The 12,005-nt window shown below is 35.5% G+C and overlaps 1 long non-coding RNA gene and 1 other non-coding gene across 11 annotated transcripts; both read right to left on the bottom strand.

Moving 5' to 3' along the window:
• Positions 1-3,810: 3,810 nt before the first annotated feature.
• Positions 3,811-10,589, bottom strand: LOC148693182 (uncharacterized). 10 transcript variants are annotated; one of them, XR_015953438.1, is made up of 7 exons: positions 10,196-10,589; positions 9,772-9,825; positions 7,663-7,785; positions 6,201-7,523; positions 5,886-6,030; positions 4,952-5,801; positions 3,811-4,220 (listed from the first exon to the last, which is right to left on the bottom strand). It is a non-coding gene; the product is annotated as an uncharacterized LOC148693182 (long non-coding RNA). The 10 variants fall into 10 exon arrangements; XR_015953443.1 differs by lacking the exon at positions 3,811-4,220 and having other exon boundaries at positions 4,784-5,801; positions 6,201-6,483; positions 6,616-7,523; XR_015953439.1 differs by lacking the exon at positions 3,811-4,220 and having other exon boundaries at positions 4,784-5,801; positions 6,201-7,310; positions 7,416-7,523.
• Positions 10,590-11,260: 671 nt separating this feature from the next.
• On the bottom strand, positions 11,261-11,363 carry LOC137743959 (small nucleolar RNA Z103). Its single transcript, XR_011069564.2, has one exon. It is a non-coding gene; the product is annotated as a small nucleolar RNA Z103 (small nucleolar RNA).
• Between the last annotated feature and the right edge of the window lie 642 nt (positions 11,364-12,005).

The following is a 12,005-nucleotide window of genomic DNA, read 5'->3' as shown; positions in this document are numbered from 1 at the left end:
TTGCTGATAAATTCCAGATTGGTAGTGAATTTTAACCTAGGGGACAGTGCATATTTGCGACTTTATGGTCAGATGTTAAATTGTATGTTGCTCAAGGTTAGCATCAAGGCGGCCCTAAGATTTTAGGGGCTTGTACAAACTATAAGCAGAAAACACCTAAAAATAAGCTAAGTGTGGTGGTGGTCAGACACTTCAACTCATACAGAATTGTTTTGGGGTCAAAACTGCTTGATACTTTTTACGAACTTCTTGTTGGAGTTAATGATTAATATGAAGAAAAAAAAGAATATCGGGGAGATTCAAACTAGTTTGTTAAGAAGCGGAAGAACCACAGTATGCACGTTTAAATATATGTATTCCCCCACTTTTCTTCCTTCTCCAAGTTTAACCATTGAAGGAAAATTCGTAAAAAACTAAGTTCATTAAGCTACTTATTGCATGCATTTAACAATTAAATGGCAGAAGTATGTTTGTATGCACTTTGAAATAAAACTTTAACTATGAAATTCAAAACCTAGTAGTTGTGATGAACCAAGACTCAACTCAAATCAAAGAGATAGAGTTGAGATTTCTTTATACCTTTAGAGTTCCTCTTTGCATGAGCAAAGGCTAATCACCAATGAGAGGGTCTTCATTCCTCTCCTTGAGTTAGGACTTCATGGCCTTCATCTTCATCTTGTAGCCTCCTTGGATTCTTCAATTTGGATGCTTGAATGATTTTCCAGAAGTCCCTAAAGTTGGAGACCTCTGAGTTCCGACACCAAAGATGGTGAAGGAAGAAGATGAGAAACCATGGGAGTAAAGAGTACTAATAAAACTCCCATGGTAGCTAGCCTCCTAGAGGAAGAAGAGCGCTTTGTGTTTTTCTCTCTTTCCATCTTGGAAAACCCTAATGAGGTTAAGCCTTATAACTTCACTTATATACCATCCAACAATTGAGTGGTAAACTTGAAAATAAAGGCAACCCTCTCTATGGCCAGCCTCACTATGTTAGAGGGGCTTGTGCCCTTTTGTGTTTAAGTTGTCATACAACTTAAGATTATGGGCATGAGGCTCCTTTTAGCAAGGCTCAAAACTAACCCAAGGTCTAAAACGAACTTATTCGTTTAATTAATTAACTTAATTCTAACCACAAATAATTGAACTATTTACTTATTCTTACTCATTTTCATTAAATCCAACAACCTTTACGTTACACGGTGTGTGATCCATTAGGCTCCTTTTAGCGAGGCAGTAAGCGATCAAAACGTTTTCTAATTGATTGTGAATTGAAACTTACTTTCAATCCTCCCTTTAGTGATTATACACCTTTAGGGTTTCTACAAGCCATGAGTGACACCTAGCAATATGTCATGGCTACCCAAGCTAATCAGAAGATGCTGGAGAACCTATTCAGTTTGGGATTACAAATGCAATATTGTCTTTCTCTAATACAATACTCTTGAACAATTGTTTGGTTTGATAGTTTATTCATGTCTACTATCCAATATGATTCTCTTACTTATATGATTACCTTAAATGTGATTTGGAACGACTTCCTAAATCTCATTCATACTTGGCCGAAGATTCTTAATTGTATCATAGAGTATTCTCTCTCAATGGTTTGAACATTAGAGATCCCTTATTGCGCATTCACCTGCCTCCACGGTTAAGTAGCTTAACCCCATCTATGTCGTGCACACCCTCTGATAGAGTGTCTTTGACACAGTCAAAGATCAAGGACCTAATCACAAGATAACTATGATTAGGGGTGGGAAAACGGGTTCTAGACCTACAGGTCAGGCCTCGTACCCGCGATTCTAAACACAAAACAAAAAACGGATTGGGGCGGGGCGGTATACGAAATTAGTAGGGCGAGGTGGTTCTAAAAATAGAAGGGAACGGACCCCGACCCGACACATTTCTAGCATACAATTAATTGGATTAGAGTTTTATCCTCATCCTAATCTTCTCAAATACACAGTCTCAGACAAAGTTACTTGGTTTTCCTTTCTTCCATTACTTCACACTTTGATCTCTCCTCTTGAATTGCTCTCACCATCCCAGTTCCGTTTGCCGCCATCATCATCAGACCTCGATCCAAGGTAATTGAAAGCCGCTCTCCTCTTTTTTCTGTCAATTTATGGCGAATTTTTTCCTTTTTTGTAGGTTTAATTTTTGAATACATGCAAGGAATTCATATGGGAAATGCAATTGTGATGGATGATCTGGTACTCCTTGATTTATAATGTAACCCTAAACCTCTACTATGTCTCTCTCTCACTCACTCTCTCGAAATCAATCCCTCTTTCGAACTCGAAGGGACGAACAATGAAGTCGAAGAACTAATTATCCATCCCCTCTATATGACTCAGATTCATAGTTTTTTAAGGTATTATGTTTTTGGGATTTAGGATTGAAAATTAAATTAGGGTTTTCTAGATTTAGGGATTTTGTTGGGTTGGGAATCTTGACCTCTGTTATGTTCCAATTTCAAATCTTTTATTCAAATGATTTGCGTGGATGGGGTCGAAATTAGGATTAAGCATCAGCTGGTATCAGTTTAGGAATTTAACCAAAGTTAAAATGGGATCATGGTATCTTTGAGAACTCTAATTTCAATGATTTGGGATTATATTTATATGTTGATGTGCACAATCTGTGTTTCATTACTCCTAATGTGTAATATGTGATGCTGCTGTTATGCACTGCAGTGTAGCAGCTGCTGCCCCATTTTAAAATAATTAAAAAAATTGGAAAAAAAAAATAGAGTTGGACCCGTAAACCGGCGCGTTTGAAACATGTTAAGTAAGGTCTGGTTCCAAAACTAAAAATCTTTGTACCTAGCCTGGCTCGCCTCGTTACAATTTAAAATGGGTAAGGTTTGGTTCCTTCAAAATTGGGCTCAGCACGGCCCGTGCCCACCCCTAACTATGATGCGTCAAGTGAAATGACTACTTTGCATTATCCCAACCATGTGTTCTCATGTGACATGAGTATGAGAACTTCTTGTTGATTGCATTCAATAGGCTCATTCTCTATTAAGCACCTATATATTTGTATTGATGTCAATTACACCAATGACTCAAGACCAGTCACTCTTCTAGAGAGAAGACATAGCATATACTGATCTTAATGGATAGTTAATGCCCAATTGGCAATCTTATGATCATGAATGGTCTCATGAATCTAACTTCTATAGATCACATTCTCCTAATTACATATTCCTTAGATCGATGGAGAAGGAAGGTAAGGGCTATCGAGGAAGATTGGGGGGTGTGGGAGTCTAGTTGACGAGACGCGGATGTTACGGTTTAGTACTATTCCTCTTCAGTTGTAAATGAGAGGTATAGGTTCGATACTCACCAAAAACAAATTTCAACCACATTATTGCTAGCTCATTATGAGACTAAGCCCACCCCTACCCCTCAGTGTAGATAATATCGTTTGCTTAAAAATACATGTGAAATGTTTGTAAAGTATCATCATATTATTGGGTTTAGAGCACACTAGCAATTGAGCACGCGCAATGCCGCAGGTTTTAAAATTATGTTAAATGTGTGAAATATATTAAAATCTATTTACATCCATATCAAAATTTATTTACATATTTATGTTCAATAAGAAACAAAAGATGAGAGATTAGATGTCAAATGAATCCATTGTGATGCTTATCAAATACCCTACACTACAGATTCTTATTAGTAAAGAACCATATGAGAAAGTGATATTAATGTCCCAAATCTTTGTGAAAAACCATAAAATGGTCACTTCCAAGTACAGGTTTTCCAAATACCCCACATGATATGAAAAAGTGAATCTGTCCCAAAGTTTTGTAAAATCTATAATAAGATCTCTTCCAAGGACATGAATTATGTCACTCACAATTGCTACAATTTTATTCAAATACAAACATGTATAATGCTTCCAGATTCAATTATCCAGACACCAAATATTGGGAACTTTCGAATTATAAGCTCATTGGACATAATATCCCAACTATAGGCATAGGGAGATTCGAAATCACACGGGTATGAAAAGTGAAGCAAAAGAAAAAGCAAAAGCAGGAGAGTCCACTCACCCCAGGTGAATATGCCCATCTACGTTTCAAAAATTAGTCTGTCACAGCTACTAAATCCTTTTCAACTTTGTGCCAAAAAAAAAAAAAAAAAAAAAAAAAAAAATCTCTTTCTTATGTTTACTTGGAGTGTTGATTTCAAATCGGTGATCCCCTTCTCATCCTAGTAACATTTAACAATTGCAATCAATAAAATTTTATTGATAAGGGAAAAGAGAAGGGTAAGTAATAAGCAAAGTAGACAGATGTAACAGACCAACGCATATAAAATTTTATATGAAACTTGAATTCCTTTAACTCTTAGCCTTCTAATAGTTGCAAGCAAAATTAAGGTTCACATTCTATGAACGTGCTATTGAGCTTTCATATGGAAAAGGTCAGTTGTTTCTTATTTTATATACTATTATTCAATTTTGAAAGTCTGAACGGTTTGGTTTTCTAGTTGCTTCATTAGATTTTGAAAAGAGAAAAAAAGTACAAAAATATAGAGTGCAGGGAAGATAAACCACAAATCTTAATTAGCAAGGACTAAAATACGCATAAAAGCACTTGGAGTCAGGAAACGTCCATAGAAGAGAATGCGTGTGTGTTCTGTCACTCTATGTTCATGTTTACCTCAACCACAGCCAAAATTTGATTTTTCACACCCAATTTGATCAATTAAATGGCTTTGCTTATTGGTATCCTCGAAAGATGTCATCAAAACCATCCCCATTATCAGAGAAATTAAAGAGGTAAAATCCACTGACTAATGATTAAAGCATAGAATGTATGAAAACAACTAAAATTATTGACAAAAGATACAACAAAGATAAAAGAACTCATGTAATTGGAAAACAAAACCCAATACACAGTGAATGACAATAAACACGTCACATAGTAAAAGAAAACTACCTCAACAGACCATCCATTCATCCACCACAAATACATCTAAAGAGTAGCCATTGGTTGTCGAGAAGACATGTGCTCCACGGATGTTAAGTCCTAAATCTGAAAGCAAGGAAGAAATCTACAGAAAATGACATAAGTTAGAAGGATGCGACCAGAGTACATCTAAAGAGTAGCCATCGATTGTTGAGAAGACATGTGCTCCACGGATGTCAAGTCCTAAATCTGAAAGCAAGGAAGAAAACTACAGAAAATGACATAAGTTAGAAGGATGCAACCATAAAAAACATCTTCCAATACGTCTTCTGACAATTATATTTAATACCCAAGCTTACTGTATTGAGGTGCCATCGTGTTTAGAGTCTAGACTCTAGACACAAAAATACATCTGATGGAGAACCATAAAACATGAATGATAGTCAACCACGGGAAATACAATTATAGAAGAACCAACACACTAATAGCATAAAATTAAGCATCCAACTCAAACTTAATTACTAAGAGAGAAGTAGCAACTTTCGTAATTTCTTTTTCAGTACAAAGGAATGAACATCCTAATACATGGATAATGTTCTTTGGTAAACAACTCTCCTCCTCTACTTCTTCAAAACTCAAAACTTTCACACTCATTGAATCAAGTAAGCCTTGTTAATACCCTTTTGGAGTTTGATCTACCAGTTCTTTAATAATGCAAACAAAACTACATAGTTTTACAGACACAATCATATAACAAAAGTCTAGTGGTACATTACTCTGAAGTGGCTAGAGCTGAATGCAATACATCTTCTAGATAGTTCTCCGCAGCAGCATATTGCCTTTTCTTGTCCTCAATTGCTAAAGCATCCAAAGCTTTATCCTGCACAAATACATATCTCATAAACCTCCCAATCTTTCTAGGACCTAAATAAAATTTGACCGATTAACCAAAGTAGAAAACTACCGGATGCTCAGAGTATCATGAACAGACTTTTGTCTTCTCTAATTCCTTTCTGTGTTCGGCCAATTCAACCAGCACCCTGTGGCTAATCTTTGGGGTGTAGTCCATGCAACCAAGTTCTGTAAATCACATTCAAACCCCCCCCCCCCTTTTTTCTCCCCACAACAAACCCAGAACATTAATGAAAAAATTTAATCCTTAAATTTAGTTAGACAAAATCATGAAATTTTTTCTAAAGCCTAATTTTATTATATCACAAATTCAAAACAGATTTTAACATGCAATACAGCTATAAGATAAGAATCCTTTTAGACTAACCTCGATGGTGGCCATCGCCGGAATCATCGGATTATCGCCGGAAAACTCGAATCCAATGTTGATGTGAAATTCAACATGGAAGGGTGAAGAAGAGGAATTTCAACTGGAAAGATCTGGAGCACAGTGGCTACTTGGTGGGGAGAAGTCGCTCCAGAAGGTTTTCAAATGGAGTATCATTGGTTTCTGATGATTGGTGAAGGGGAGGAAATTGAGAGCGAGGGAGGGCTAATTCGAAAGGGACAGAAATCCCCAACACTCAAAAGCTAAAAAAACCCAGAAATCCCTAAAAATCCCACAAATTCAAAACCACAAAAATCCAATCTAAAAATCCAATCACCAAGATCGTTTAACATGAATCACAACCATCCAAACACAAACTGTAGTTCATAACTATTGTACAGAGTAGAACTCTTACCTGCAGATCCACCGCGTCCTTGCGACTGCCAATACTAATCACTCACAAACAATCGGATCGGAATCGAAACGAAATAGATAGAGAGATCGAAAAGGGCAAACACAGACGGAAAGAGAGACGAGAAAAGAAGAGGAAAGGGAAAATGAAAGATGCTGAACACGAAAAGTGAAAATGAAAGGTAAAGCAAGCAACCCAGTCGAAAGAGAGAACCCAGCGATGATTAAAGTGTGGATCAAATGGGCAAAACCGACTTTTGACTGTAGAGAAGTGAAAACAGCACGGCAAGCAGAGAAGAAATCAGGGGCATTTCCATCCTATCACCATTGATGAACAGTTCCAGACTCAACTGAGTTTTAGTATATACTAGCAAAAAAGCCCGCGCGATGCCGCAGGTTTACAACCTAGTTCCACATAATTACAACAATGTTAATAATTTTATTCCAATTATACGCATGTGTACCATATCCCTCTACAATACCCCACCACCAAGGGGGGTTCATGATTCGTTGTGACGCATGCTTTAAATTCAGGAACTTTTATTCCTTTTTTGTTCTTTAATTATTAAATTTATAATCTTTGAGCGATACATATCTTATATTAAGAAGACATCATACAATAACAATGAATGTTTTACACTGTGCAAGTGGAGCAGCTTTCATTTGCCAATTTCTCATGCGATAATGCAAGCTCCATTGCTGAATTAAAAAAGAGTTGATAAAATTGAACCCGAAAGGCAAAAGCCTTCTCTAACAAATAGATACATATAAACAGTCATTTGTGATATAGATATGGGTGTGTACCTGGAAGAATAGAGATGCACTGAGTCGAAGAAAGCAAAGAGAGTAGAATTTTGGAGGAATAATGGACGATGACGAACTGCGCGGCCAGAGCTGTTGGTGGCAGTGATTCTGCATCGAAAGACAGTTAGAACAAAGTATTCAATAAATCTTACAGAACTGTAATAATTCAGTCATGAGCTTCAGATCATTGGCATTTCAATTGTAAGGATTCATAATTTCAAATTTTAAGATAGAATTAACGGTTTACAAAATTAGAGACAGCTGATGGCATAGCGTACTGGCTTCAAGTATGCTAAAGTTAGACATAATCTTCCGTATGTAGAGGTGTTTTCTTTTCTGAATTTTTCCTGCAACGGTTCATAGCTGGTTTCTACAAATTTTGAAAACGGGAGCTGTTAGTATGGATGTGTGTTAAATTTATCTCGTAACAATAGGACGTATAAGAAAACGAAGTGAAGGTGCATATATAATCCATGTTTCCCTCTTTTTTCATCTGCTTTATCAGATAAATGTGAGTACTAAATTAGTGCATTTAAATTAAAAAAAGTTGACAGAGGCATAATTGGAGAAAGAAAAGGTCTTTATAGTTTATATCAATAAAAATCAAAAGATGCTTCATAATTGGACATAGAAAATGAGGAAAATGATAGGAACGAAACAAAGAAAGGCCATTAAAATTTTGACAGATGCATTCTCAGCAAGTAAAAAAACAAAGGCATTCCCAAACAGACACTACAATATACAGTAAAAGGAAAATAATAACTGAGGAGGAAAAATAAAAACCAAAAGATAAAAAAATTGTAAACCTCAGTAGCAACATAGAATGCATAAGAATTAAGCATTTGCTTTCAGGGTTTGAGGGCTTGAGTTTGTTTTCTAATTTGAAGCAAAGAATACTTGAATGAAATGCCAAATAAAAACCCCAAAATCTTACCTGATCACATTTAATGCCAATAACGATGATTAAAATATGATATCGAGAAACATAATATAAAAATGATATCTGATATTGAAATTGATTGGCCTATCTGATGTTTATTCAGTTCAAGTATCAATTCAAATATCAAATAGTGTTTCAAATATTAGAAAGAGGTCTGTTATGCAATCTGAAATTCAAATATCTGAAATTGGCCTGCTTTTGCAGAAGTGCCCAAAATTCACTCAATTTCATGCTTGAAAGCCATTCTGTAATTGAAAATCCAAAATTCAGATTCCTTTCCAAAGCCTCAACAACACTACAACTGACCACAAATCCAAAAAAGCAGTTCAACCCCCAACTTTGACCATTTTTCACTTTCAATTCGCATATCATCACTAAATTAAACCTTCCCAGTCAAAACATATTAAGAACATAGGTGTAGAGCTGAATCTAAGGTTCTGGAATCAAAGATGTATTCCCAAATCAGTGTGAAAACAATGAAGCAATGATTACAAAAGGCTACGCTAATTTTTTGATAAACACATTGTATCAAAAGGTTAGATTTATTAACCAAATGTAAAAGGAAATGGTAGAGATCACCGACATCTGTATCAAACGGTTAAATTTATTAACCAAATTATTAGTACAATTCTTGCATCTTAATATGTATCTAAATATCTTCACCTTCATTTAGTGAAAGATATGTTAGTGGTGGTGTTGGAGAGGGGACGAAGAACAAAGAAAAATCAAAACAGAAAAGTACACAACTAATTCATCAATCAATACCATCTCCCTCATGCAAAAAAACTCAAAGTCTCAAAAAACTACAGACCCATAACAGTTTGATCAAGTGACTAACTGATTACAACAATCAGATGGCCAAATGGAAAACCCAAAATCTCTCTACCTCAAACGCTCATCTGCAACCACACTCCTTACACTCCCTGTCTCTTTCACCCAGACCTCTCTTCCCACAGCCAAGGAGCAACCAAATTCAACTTTAATATAATAAAACTTAAACAAAACTCTAAATCCACCAAAAACAAAGTCTTTGATACTTCTAATAGAGTTGCATAGTTTTCTTCCAGAGAAAAAAAGACCCGAATCAACACAAAGTCTCAACCCTCTGCACAGTAACTCACCAGAGTGAGATTCTAAAGCAACAAGAACACAAGAAAACATGCTCTTGGTTCTGACTTGCTCGCACAAACACACACACCACTTATGTATTATACTTCCATATACCCCCACTACAGTATATTCACCAGACTCAAATCAAATCTAGGGTTTAAGAAACCCTAACAAAACAATTCAAGAACAAATACTAAGACCAAATTTAGCTACTTATACACAAAATCTGCACTAATCACATATAAAATTATTCCTAAAAAAATTATATAACTCAAGCATGAAAGTAAAAAACACAAAAATTGGCACCTTCGGCTCACTGCGCTGTTCCCCAATTCTGGGTTTTATTCAACCACCGAAACCCTAAAAAAAAAAAAAAAAAAAAAAAACCAAAGAAATCAATGAAATTCATGCACCAATTGAACTGAAGCTTCAGGCGAAAATTGAAGTGATGCAAATACTACAAAAGGAGAATTATTTAACAGAAATTTTGAAAAAGTATATTAAACCCTAAACCCTAAACCGCTATGTACAAATCAAACAAAAAATCTTGACTTTCCTAGAAAATTTCACTTCTTTCTTTGATTGATTGATTACCCGCTTTCACTCACTCCAATCCTCTAAGAACCCGTCATTTTTTCAATCCTTGGATCCCTAGAAAATCACCAGATTATAAATTTCTTTGGTAAAGAATTTTTTTTTAAATCTAAAGCAGGGTAAGCAAATTGCTTACCTTCCGTAAAGAGGGTTATGGAAAATACGCGGATGGACTGGTGGTGCGTCGCGGTTCTCGAGTGTGCTGTGGAGCTGGTCGCCGGATTTGGGTGAACTGGTGGAGAAGCAATTTGCAGAGTTGGCGGTGGTTTTGTTTGATTGAAAGAGGAGGAAGGCTATCGAAAATGGAGCACTGAAGCAGGAAGGAAGAGGTCGAAGAAAGAGGTCGAAGAAAAGAGGTTGAAGAAAAGAGGTCGAAAACCCGATAGCACAACCAAGGGCAAAATGGTCAATTCACTACACAATCCCACCAAATTCAGAAAACACTGAAGAAAATGAGGGGTAAATCCATCCGCACACTGTGCATAAATAGTACCCAAAAATGGATTTTAGTATTACTAGTAACAGAGCTCGCGCATTGCTGCAGGTTTTTAAAGTTTATAAAATATGTATAAAGTTCTATTACAATAGTAGAAAATAATAGTAGGCAATAGAAGCAAAGAGCTAGGTGCATAACAAAGCTTCAGTAATGCATATTTGAATGAGAAAAAAAAAGAAAGATGTTAAAAGAAATAAGATAAAAATTGGTAGAATGATAAATTAAAAGTGCAAGTCGAAAAGTGTATACAAATGATTTCATCAAATGCAAAAGAAATGACTGCTAACTACTAAGACATGCAACTAACACAAAAATAGTTACTCTTGAGCTTACAATTATGATTGTTGTTTGACTGAGATCATTCAGCTCAATGTCCTCCCTTCATCTGATTCTTACGCTTTCTCTCTTGATCTCTCAAACCTGAAACGAATAATAATAGCAATACAAACACAGTCAAACATAGCCACAGAAGCCAAACACCAACAACCTCACATCCTCCATCCAAAAAAACACATAAAGAAAAAAGAAGAAGAACGTACGTGTTTTCTCCTCTTCTCTTTTCCTCCTAAAGATACTCACAATGGATATCATTGACAATGATAATATATTATCGTCTATTTGGTCAAATGTAATATAATATTGTCAATTGGTATTTAGTTCTATAACATTGCTTTTGCAAAAACAAATAAAGAATGTTGTAGAAAGATGGATCAAATATATTTGGTTTGGTGTCTCTATGTAATATAGAGATATAATTTGCTGATTTGTTTCAGCTTCCATGATTTGGACAAATAATCATCACTTCCATCTTTTCTCTTCAGATGAATCGACTGTTATCAATTTGTAGATAAAGATTTTCTTCTTTTTATTTACTGTAAATACATGGCCAATTACTTGATTATTCACTGAGGAATTTATGGACATCTAAAAGTATAAATAGAGAAGCTCCCACCAAAGATATACTTTCTCTACATGTTTTAACCAAGCCAAAAAACATCTTAGAGGTAGGGGAATTGTTAAATCTAACCAATAAGTAATGAAAGTGATTTGTGTATATATTTAACAATTTCTGTATTGCCAAGGTGTTCTTTGGCTCGATTAAGGCATGTAGAGAGGGTATATCTCTAGTGGGGACATCAAGATTGATACTCTTGGATGTCCAACTGAACCGATCAATGATCAGCTAAGTAATTGGTCAAGTATTTAGACCAAACAAAAGGAAGATAGTTGTTATCTACATTAGTAACAGGCGATTCCCCTGAAGAGAAACATTAGTAAACATTGAATTTAAATGTAAAATATTAGCAAAAGAAAATTAATAATCTGAATTGTTTTGGCATACTATTGAATCGTATGATTGTAGTTCAGGATATAGGGTAGGCAAGGACGAAGTCAACATCTTAAATAAGTGCAAGCACTCATACCTTAATTCAATTTCAAGGTTAACTTT

This window comes from Pyrus communis, chromosome 11, assembly GCF_041283825.1.
Source record: "Pyrus communis isolate YQ-2024b chromosome 11, ASM4128382v1, whole genome shotgun sequence".
Classification (NCBI taxonomy): domain Eukaryota; kingdom Viridiplantae; phylum Streptophyta; class Magnoliopsida; order Rosales; family Rosaceae; genus Pyrus; species Pyrus communis.
The sequence above is the reverse complement of the archived record's forward strand: the minus strand, read 5'-3'. Positions and strand labels throughout refer to the sequence as shown.